This window comes from Fukomys damarensis, unplaced genomic scaffold (assembly GCF_012274545.1).
Source record: "Fukomys damarensis isolate Sample0158 unplaced genomic scaffold, DMR_v1.0_HiC HiC_scaffold_32, whole genome shotgun sequence".
Classification (NCBI taxonomy): domain Eukaryota; kingdom Metazoa; phylum Chordata; class Mammalia; order Rodentia; family Bathyergidae; genus Fukomys; species Fukomys damarensis.
Window position 1 is genome coordinate 22,533,417 of NW_022900944.1, and position 8,775 is coordinate 22,542,191.

General features: G+C 42.3%; 1 protein-coding gene across 1 annotated transcript in view; it reads right to left on the reverse strand.

Moving 5' to 3' along the window:
• Shroom3 (shroom family member 3) overlaps positions 1-8,775 on the reverse strand; it is a 301,418-nt gene that overhangs the window by 235,608 nt on the left and 57,035 nt on the right. The window lies entirely within an intron of this gene.

Genomic DNA, 8,775 nt, shown 5'->3' on the forward strand with positions numbered 1-8,775 from the left:
ATTAAAAAAAGGGGCAAAAAAAAAAAAAAAAAAAAAGAAAACACTGGAGAAAAGAGGAAAGACAACCTCTTTGACAAATGGTACAAAACTGGCTATCTACATGCAGAAGAATGAATCTAAACCCATAGCACTCATTCCATACTAAAATCAAATAAAGACCTACCAAAGACCTAGACATAAGAACAGAAACACTGAATCTGCTAGAAGATAAAATAAGTAAAATCTTGAAGATATAGGAATAGGCAGGGAGTTTCTGGACAGAACTCCAAGTGCATAAAAAATAACACCAGTAGCCAACAAATGGGATTATAGCAAATTAAAAACCTTCTGCATAGCTAAGTAACTAACCAGAGTGAAGAAACAACCAAACGGGGGAAACAAATTTTTTTGGTCATCTACTACTCAGAAAGAGGACTAATATCTAGAATATATAAAGAAGGTCAAAAAAAATATTAGGCCTTCAAAATAGAAGATTCAATTTTAAAATGGGCAATTGAAACAGACCTTTCTCAAAAGAAGAGATACAAATGGCCAATAGCTATATGAAAAAATGTTCAGCATCTTTAGCCATTAGAGAAATGCAAAATGGTAGGAATGTAAACTAGTTCAGTCACTATGGAAATCATGATGGAGATTCCGCAAAACTAAAAGAAGAAATTCAGTCTGACTCAGATATACTTCTAGGTATCTTCCCCAAAGAGTTAAAGACACCATATTATAGTGACACATGCACACCCATGTTTACAGCAGCACAGCTCATAATAGCTAAACCTTGCAAGCGCTATATGCCCATCACCAAACGAGTAGATAAAGAAATGTGATATATGAGAAACCTAAAGAACAAATAATGTAAAGGGCAAAATAAAAGGTAGATGATAGGAAACAGAGAGGTAGACTTTGAGGAGATGGGAAAGGGAGCTGGGAATGGAGGTGGGGCAGGAGGGGAAAAGGGGGAAAAGCAAGTGAAAAAGGATCAAGTTGCAATATGTATATGTACCAAGTCCCCAAGTGAATGTGTTTATTATGTATTGCAAACATATACCAATAAATAGTGAGAAAACTACAGTAAAGACAACACATCACACCTACTAAGTAGCTGTAATACTAATTTAAAACTAGTAAGGTGCCCTGTGGAAAATGTGAACTAGTACCCCTATACCCTGGTGGTCAGGATGTAACATAATACAGTGTTTTTGGAAGATAGGTTTTTTGATAACTTACATCAGGGTCAATCTTGCCACTGTTACTTGGACTCAGGAGTCTATCTAGGGATGTATTTGACTATATCTTCATCACACAGATTCTCTGCATCATTTTTGTTTTTCTCTATTTGATCAAATATGGACAACTAATCTCATTCTTTCTGACCATGGTGGCATAAAGTTATATGAAAACTTCACTGTATTATTTAATGTAACAATTATTTCATTTTTAATTTATTTGCCTCATTTAAAACTTAGGTTTAAGATTATCTGACATTTATACTGTGAATCTAGATTTTTTTGTTAATAGTCAACTTTTATGCTTTTGTCCACACTTTGGTTATCATGGAGAGAACTAAATATGTAATTAGATTATTTTTACATAGATAGGATCATAAGTATGGGTAGAGGGTTATGGGGAGAATATTGTTAGAAATTTATATCCATTAGCAGCACCTATATCTAAAAGAAAATCCATAAGATATATTATTAAAAGTATGATGATAAATGTAAAAAGAAATGATTAAGAGTTAAGTGGTTGCCTTAAGGAATAAGAATGAGACAGGAAGAGACTGAGGGAGGAGAGGGTACTGGTACCTATAACCAGGCTGTCTGGGGAAGTGGGGGCCACATACCCTTGTTTCACTACTCAGATGACAATCACTGATCCCATTTACTGAGAACATGGTATGTGCTAGGCTAAATGTGTGTGTGTGTGTGTGTGTGTGTGTGTGTGTGTGCATGTGGGTGTGGGGAGGCATGTGTAATGGGGTACAACCAAGCCTGGAAAAAGGCTGTAATATCAGCTCCTGGAGCTGAGTCAAAACAGAAGTGGACATCTTAAACAATTTAGAAAAAGTATCTGATAAACTTCAATACAGTACCTATTTATGGTTTCAAACAAAATCTTGAGAAACTAGAAATGGAAGGTAACTTCCTTAAATGTTTAATCTTCTCCAAAAAGGTAGGTATTACTGTTTTGCCATTTGTCGAGGGTTTTATTTATTTTGTGGTACTTCTGATAAAAGCCAGGGCATTTGCACTGAGCTAGAGCTCCTGTCCTTCTGTTTTGGTTTTGTACAGGATCTAACTATGTTTGCTAAATTGTTTGGACTGGGGTCCAACTTGCAAATTCTCCCGCCTCAGCCTCCCAGATGCTGGAACACAGGAATATACCACCATTCCCAGCTTCAGATAAAGAATCTTAATTCACAGGGGTCAAAAGTAACAATGTTATGTCTGGTTGCATGACTTGAGGTCTTTCAATGGTTTGGGTCACCTTAGATTAATGGGACACAGCAACACAAAGTACTGTAGCTTTATGGAATAAAATACTATACTCTCTGCATACTCTCATGTCCACAAGAGGGCGCCAACTTGGTTCATTATATTCAAATCCAATGTTCGCAGGGTGATGTAATTGTGCTTAGCTGCTTAAATACACCCACAAAAGTTTACCAGAGTTCACCTGTAGTGGGGGTCAGAAATGACTAGCTCTGAACCTCTTCATGGCAAAATCTCATTTCCAGCTAGAGTCTTCATCAATTCTCACTGTTCCAACCTTCCACAAATGAGCACACACCCGAGCCACACTGAGGATAGATGGCCAGTGTGGAGGTGCCGTGTGGGTGTGATTTCAAAGGCTTTCAACTAGGGGAGAGGAATGAGATTAGGAATGATGCACCAGACTTTAGGAAAAGGGACTAGTGTGTGTACAATTGGGAAATACTTCTATATTAAATTTTACATTTGGAAAATAGCTTATTGTTGCTATTACCACAAATATTAAACAAAAGGGTGAGGTAGGTTTTTGTTTGTTGGTTTTTAACAGGGCTTGAACTCGGGACGACCTTGTGCTTGTAAGGCAGGCAGTGGAACCACTGAGCCATAAATCCCTGGCCTTGAGGTAGGTTTTTTTATGCTTATCAAAAGGAGGCAAGAGTTTAAAATTTCAACCCATTTGGGATGGAACAAATATGTATATCACAGAGCATCAAGGTCTCTGACATTTATTTCACCTTTCCATGTTTACTGCCACTTCCCTGATTAAGACCTTTGTTTGTCAATTTTTCTTGTAGATTTTTCGTGAATGTGGGGATGGAGCAAAGCCCAGGGAAAGGACTGTAGCATTAGGTCCTAGAGATGAATCAAACCAGAAATGGATATCTTCAGAGATTCAGAGGAGCGCCTGATGAGAGCCAGCACTCATTCATGCTTTTGAACAAAATCTTAAGAAACTAGAGGAAAAAAGAATTTTGTTAAACTAACAAAATATATCTACAAGAAGTTTTCCAAAATATTGTACTTTGGAATTTATAAAATCATGAGACATACAGTGGATATACAGAAATCAATTATATATAAATATAATGGCAACAAATATAGAATTTTTAAAAACAATGCTGCTCAGTAAATTAAACACCTAGGAATAAACCTAAAGAAATATACGTAAGAACTCTACAATGACAACTAGAATATATTGTTGGGTAAAATCAAAGAATATCTAAAAAATGGAGATATACCATATTCATGGATTGAAACACTCAGCATTGTTAAGATGATAGTTTTCCATGAATTAATCTATAGATTCATCACAATCTTAATAAAAAACATATTTTTTTAGGAAATCAATAAGTTGTTTCTAAAAATACATGTAACACTGCAGAGGACCAAAACTAGCAGCTAAGTCAATCTTAGAGAACAAACCTGGACACTTCTACTTTCAGACATAAGTACTTGTCAAGCTTTAGTAAATTCAGATAGTGCCACTGTGGCACAAGGGTAGATAGGCTAACCATGGAATAGAATATAGAATATAGAGTCCAAAAAGTACCACACATAAACAGCCATTTGCTTTATGAAAAGAGCCACATTGCAGTGCACGGATAGAAAGGATGATTTTTAAAATAAAGAGTCTAGGTCCATTGGATAGCCACATGAGAAAAAATATCCAGGCTATAATTTCACAATGCACACCAAAAATGAAGTGCCAACAGAAATATAAAAGATAAAATGATAAAATGTTTAGATTAAATCACAGTAAGACATCCTTGTGTTGTTGGTGTATGAAACATATATTTCTTTTTAAAATGAAGCATTGTTCAGGGGTATAGAGAAAAACAGTTTAGCTTTTCCTACTCCCTACTCTTGACTCTCACAGTCACTCTGCTCTCTGGCACCAGCAGACCTCTGGCAGATACTCCAGCAGACACCAGCTGGCTCTCACTGACCTGGAGACACCATCAGACCCCATAGACTGGGGCTCAGCCCCACAAGACTGTCGTCACCCAGTTCAGATGCTGGCTGTAAACACAGGCTAACACCAGATATAAAGTGGGGCTCCCACAGCCCCCTTCCTGGGTTTGTTTACTTTGCTTTGCTAAAGCAGCTTGCAGGATTCAGAGAACATTCGACTTGTGTTTACCACTTTATTAGTAAATGATTGGGACGAAGAAATAGGGTTTGGTGTGGTATGGAAGGGCTCTAAGTGCAAGAGTTTCTGCCCCAAGGAGTTGGGGTACACCACCTTCCTGGCACACAGGAAACCTGCTGAACTCCATAGTGAGGAATTTTTATATAGTCTTTATTGTATAAGCATGATCAACTGTTAGCTCTATCCCCCGCCCCCTTCCCCTCTGGAAATAGGGAAACCTTAAAATACAAGTCATTACCACTTGCAGAACAGGTCTCACGCTAAAAACTACTAGCATCTTTGTTTTTTTTTTGTTTGCTGTACATCTCTGTGAGGTACGTTATCATCATCTCCATCCTGTAGATGAGAAACTGAGGCAGGGGGAGATGAGGTGTACTGCCTCAAAGCCTCACAGCTCCTGGGTAACAAAGACAAGACTCTGAAGTCAGAGCCCATGCCCCGTCTTGACATTGTACTGTGTGTTTGACTTGAGCTGTTCTCTCCACCTCCTACTCTGGGTCCAAGAAAGCTTCCCCACCACATGGTCTATCCTCACTTCCATCAAGGAGTTGACTGGATGATTTCTAAGGTTGCTTCCAGTTCTGAAATATATAATTTTAAGGCTAGGGGTGTACAGCAGTTGCCTAGCATGTATGAAGCCCTGGGTTGGATTCCCAACACCTCAAACACAAAATAAAATACAAATAAAACATTTTATTTTATAGAGCAGCAGCTCTGTCTGCTCCCACTGCGCACCTGTGCTAATTAAACCTGGAATACTTCTTCCTCCATAGATCGGCTGGAAAGTGCACATACTCTCTGTTTCTGTTGCACCAATCTGAGACAGGGCTAGGGAAACTGCCTTCGATAAGACTCAAGTCAACAAAAGTATAATTTGTGTTTGCATAAAACCAGAATACAAAAGAAAGGGTTCAGGCTTTATGGAGCATTTAGGAAGAAATTGTCCCCTACCCAAAGGATAAAGTCCAGTTTTGTTGGCAACTCTGGTTATTCAGGAAATGCACCTCATAGCCACTGGACCTTGCCAGTGCCGGCACCCTTGGGCTCTTGGCAACCAGCTGAAACCCAATTTCCATTCTGTTACACTAGAATATGTTTGATGATTAAGGGGCTGGCAGTAAGGAGCTGGAAGTACCATGCAGCTTTTAAACTTGATGCTTGTGATTCACAGAGAAAGAAACACAGTCAGCCTCCTTATGCACTGCTGCAACAAGGAAGCTCATCTTCCTCTTCCTCTTCTCTCTCCCTGCCATCCATTCACCTGTCCACCGAATAACTATCTCTCTGTTCACTGTTTATCTCCCCTGAGTCACCTGTCCACCTGAGCCTCAGCCCAGCCTGAGCAGGTGGGCATGTGGCATGAACACTGCAGTTCGGAAAAGCCATCACCCCAACCTTTTGGAGGTCACAGAATGCAACAGACTCTGCACAGGAGAAGGCTGAAGACTTCTGACCATGCTACTGCCCTACTTAAACCTCCAGGGGTTGCACATCACATGCAGAGGAAGCCCAAATCCTTGAGTTGGTCCAGGGGCCTGGCAAGACCTGGCTGCCCACTATACTCTTGCCTAATCTGATCTAACCACAAATGGCCTCTTTCTGGATGTATGCATTTGCCAGGCCTGCCTGGCCACAGGACCCTTGCACGCATAGCACCCTCTACCTTGTACATTCCTGCTTCAAGCATCACGCCATTGCCTTTCCTATTTCATTACTTTCTACTTCCTTCTGTATTATTATCTTTTTCTGCTTGCTCTGAGATGATAAATTGTTTTCTTAAGCCACTATGGGAATTATTTGTTACTTAGCAATAGATTACCAAAACACAAAGGAAACTAGTTTCTCTAGAAATAAGCTACTTTAAGAGGTTTCAGGAGAACACGTAGAAGTGGGGTAAAAAAAAACTGTTAATGTGTTTGGTTAACATGCTGTAAAATCAGAAATCATGCAATGTTATAACAAGCAATTATTTTGCTCAAAGAGCTGAGCTGATTTACCTGTGATCACACAGCTCAATAGGAACAGATCTGGAAATAGAACTGGACTCTTGGTTCTGTGTACACTCATTTATTTGTTCTATAAATATTTATTGAGTACATTCTTTATAGAAGGCATGATGCCAGGAGCCAGAGGTACAAAGCCAGCCCTTGCCATTAGAGAGGTTACATTCTTTCAGGCAGGAGACTGCAAGCAGCAAATGACTTAATTTTTCTATTTGCTTAATTGCAACTGTGCCAAGTTACAACAGGATATATGGTACTTTGAGGGCATGTAATGGGGAGATGGGCTCTAAAATAATCTGAGGGAAACAAGACACTTCAGCTAAATCTAAGAATGAACTAAATGAGGGCTGGGGATTTACCTCAGTGGTTCTGGAGCCTGCCTTGCAAGCACAGGGACCTGAGTTCAATCCCCAGTACCAAAAAAAATAACAAACAAAGAATGAACTAAATGAGATCTGATCTGGGTGCCACGGCACACACCTGTAAGCCCAGCACTTTGGAGGGTGAGGCAGGAGGATCATAAATTCAACGGCAGCTGGGCTACATAGCAAGTTCAAGTCTAGCCAGGAAAACACAGCAAGATGCTATCTCAAAAAAAAGAAAAAGAAAAAGAAAAGAAAAGAAAGGGCAGGAAGGGCAGGAAGGCAGAGAGGAGAAGAGCGGAAGGGAGGGAGGGAGGGAGTGTCACAGACACTCACCCTCCCTGGACCCAGGCACATCTTAGCACCTCGCAGGCAGACCCGCTCTCCCCTCTGACCTGAAATTCTTCCCCACACACCTGAGCACCCTCGCCAGCTTCCGGTCTCATCGCATGTCCTCAGGGTCAGGTCCACCACGGTCTCCTTCTATCCTCTCCACAGCTTTGGTGGACTGACACCCATATTTCCTCCAAGACTAGTCCTTCCCTCCTGCGCGGAAGCCCTCTCTTGGCACACCGGGGTATATCATCCTTCATCAGCCCTACCCTGTGTTCACTTCTGTCTGTACCCACCACGCAGATGACGATACCGCAGTGCACACTGGTGCTCAAAATAAGTCTCCTAAGCTGACGGTTCAGCATCACTCTCACTTCAGATGTCCCCCAATCTTCTCATCCATCCCATCTGCTCTCTCTCAGAAAAACAAATTTCCCGCAGTGCCAGAGCTGTGCATTCCCTACTGCGGGGTGGGGGTGGGGGTTCCAGAGTCAGGGACGTCCTCTCAGGCAGCCTGGAAAGCATCAGGGACACTGGATGGCCCAGAGGTCATGCCGTGGCTCTGGCTGAAGTCTATCTCAGCCTGAGGATCTCTGGAGCATAAACAGCACACTGAGCTGCCTCCTCTGAGGCAGGAAGGCCACACCACTGTGCTGTCTTATCTTATCTATCTTACCTTATTATCGCTGGCTCTGGGCCACCCCTGGGGAAGTGGAGGGCAATTTTCCATGACAGAATGGCTGTGAGTATCCGCAGCCAATCCTACAGCAAGCAGCTCAGGGCTGGGCACCCAGGCCCAAGTAAGGGGGCCAGGCCCATCACCTGGACATACGTCACAGGTCACACATCGTCCAGGCCCACAGCCTTCTCTCCATCTAGCCCTGTCTCCTCCCCACCCTGCTCCTGGCCAGTGTGGCCCATGGCTGGGCCACACGAGCTCCGGACAGTGGTCCACCCTCTTCCCCATCACACTCCCAATGTGGTCTGCACACGCAGAAGCAGCTGTTCTGAAGGACTGCTCTGTGCTCACCAGTGTCCCCAATGAGGGGATTTCAAGTCAGGCGGATAAGCGCTTTTCACAGGAGAGCCATCCACCCTCTGAACTGGAGCACACAAACAGTGGACTTCAGCTCGCCGAAGCCCTGGCCTTGACCACCACTTCCATTTGCCAACACCCACATCTCCCGCTAGTGGATATCAAAGACCATGACACAGGGACGGGGAATGCACCACACAGCTACCACCAGAAAGAGACCCTCCTGCTTCTCGTCTCCGGATAAATAGCCAAAAAGCCAGGGTTGGTGGCTGCCCTGAAGCTGCCAGTGTTGTGGGACAGGAGACAGCATGGCCGCTGCCTCAGGGATTTCTTGGGCCACCTGTGTGTCGCTATCAGCATCTCATCTTTTTCCCACTCATTCTCCTGCTACTTTTTTTTTTTTTTT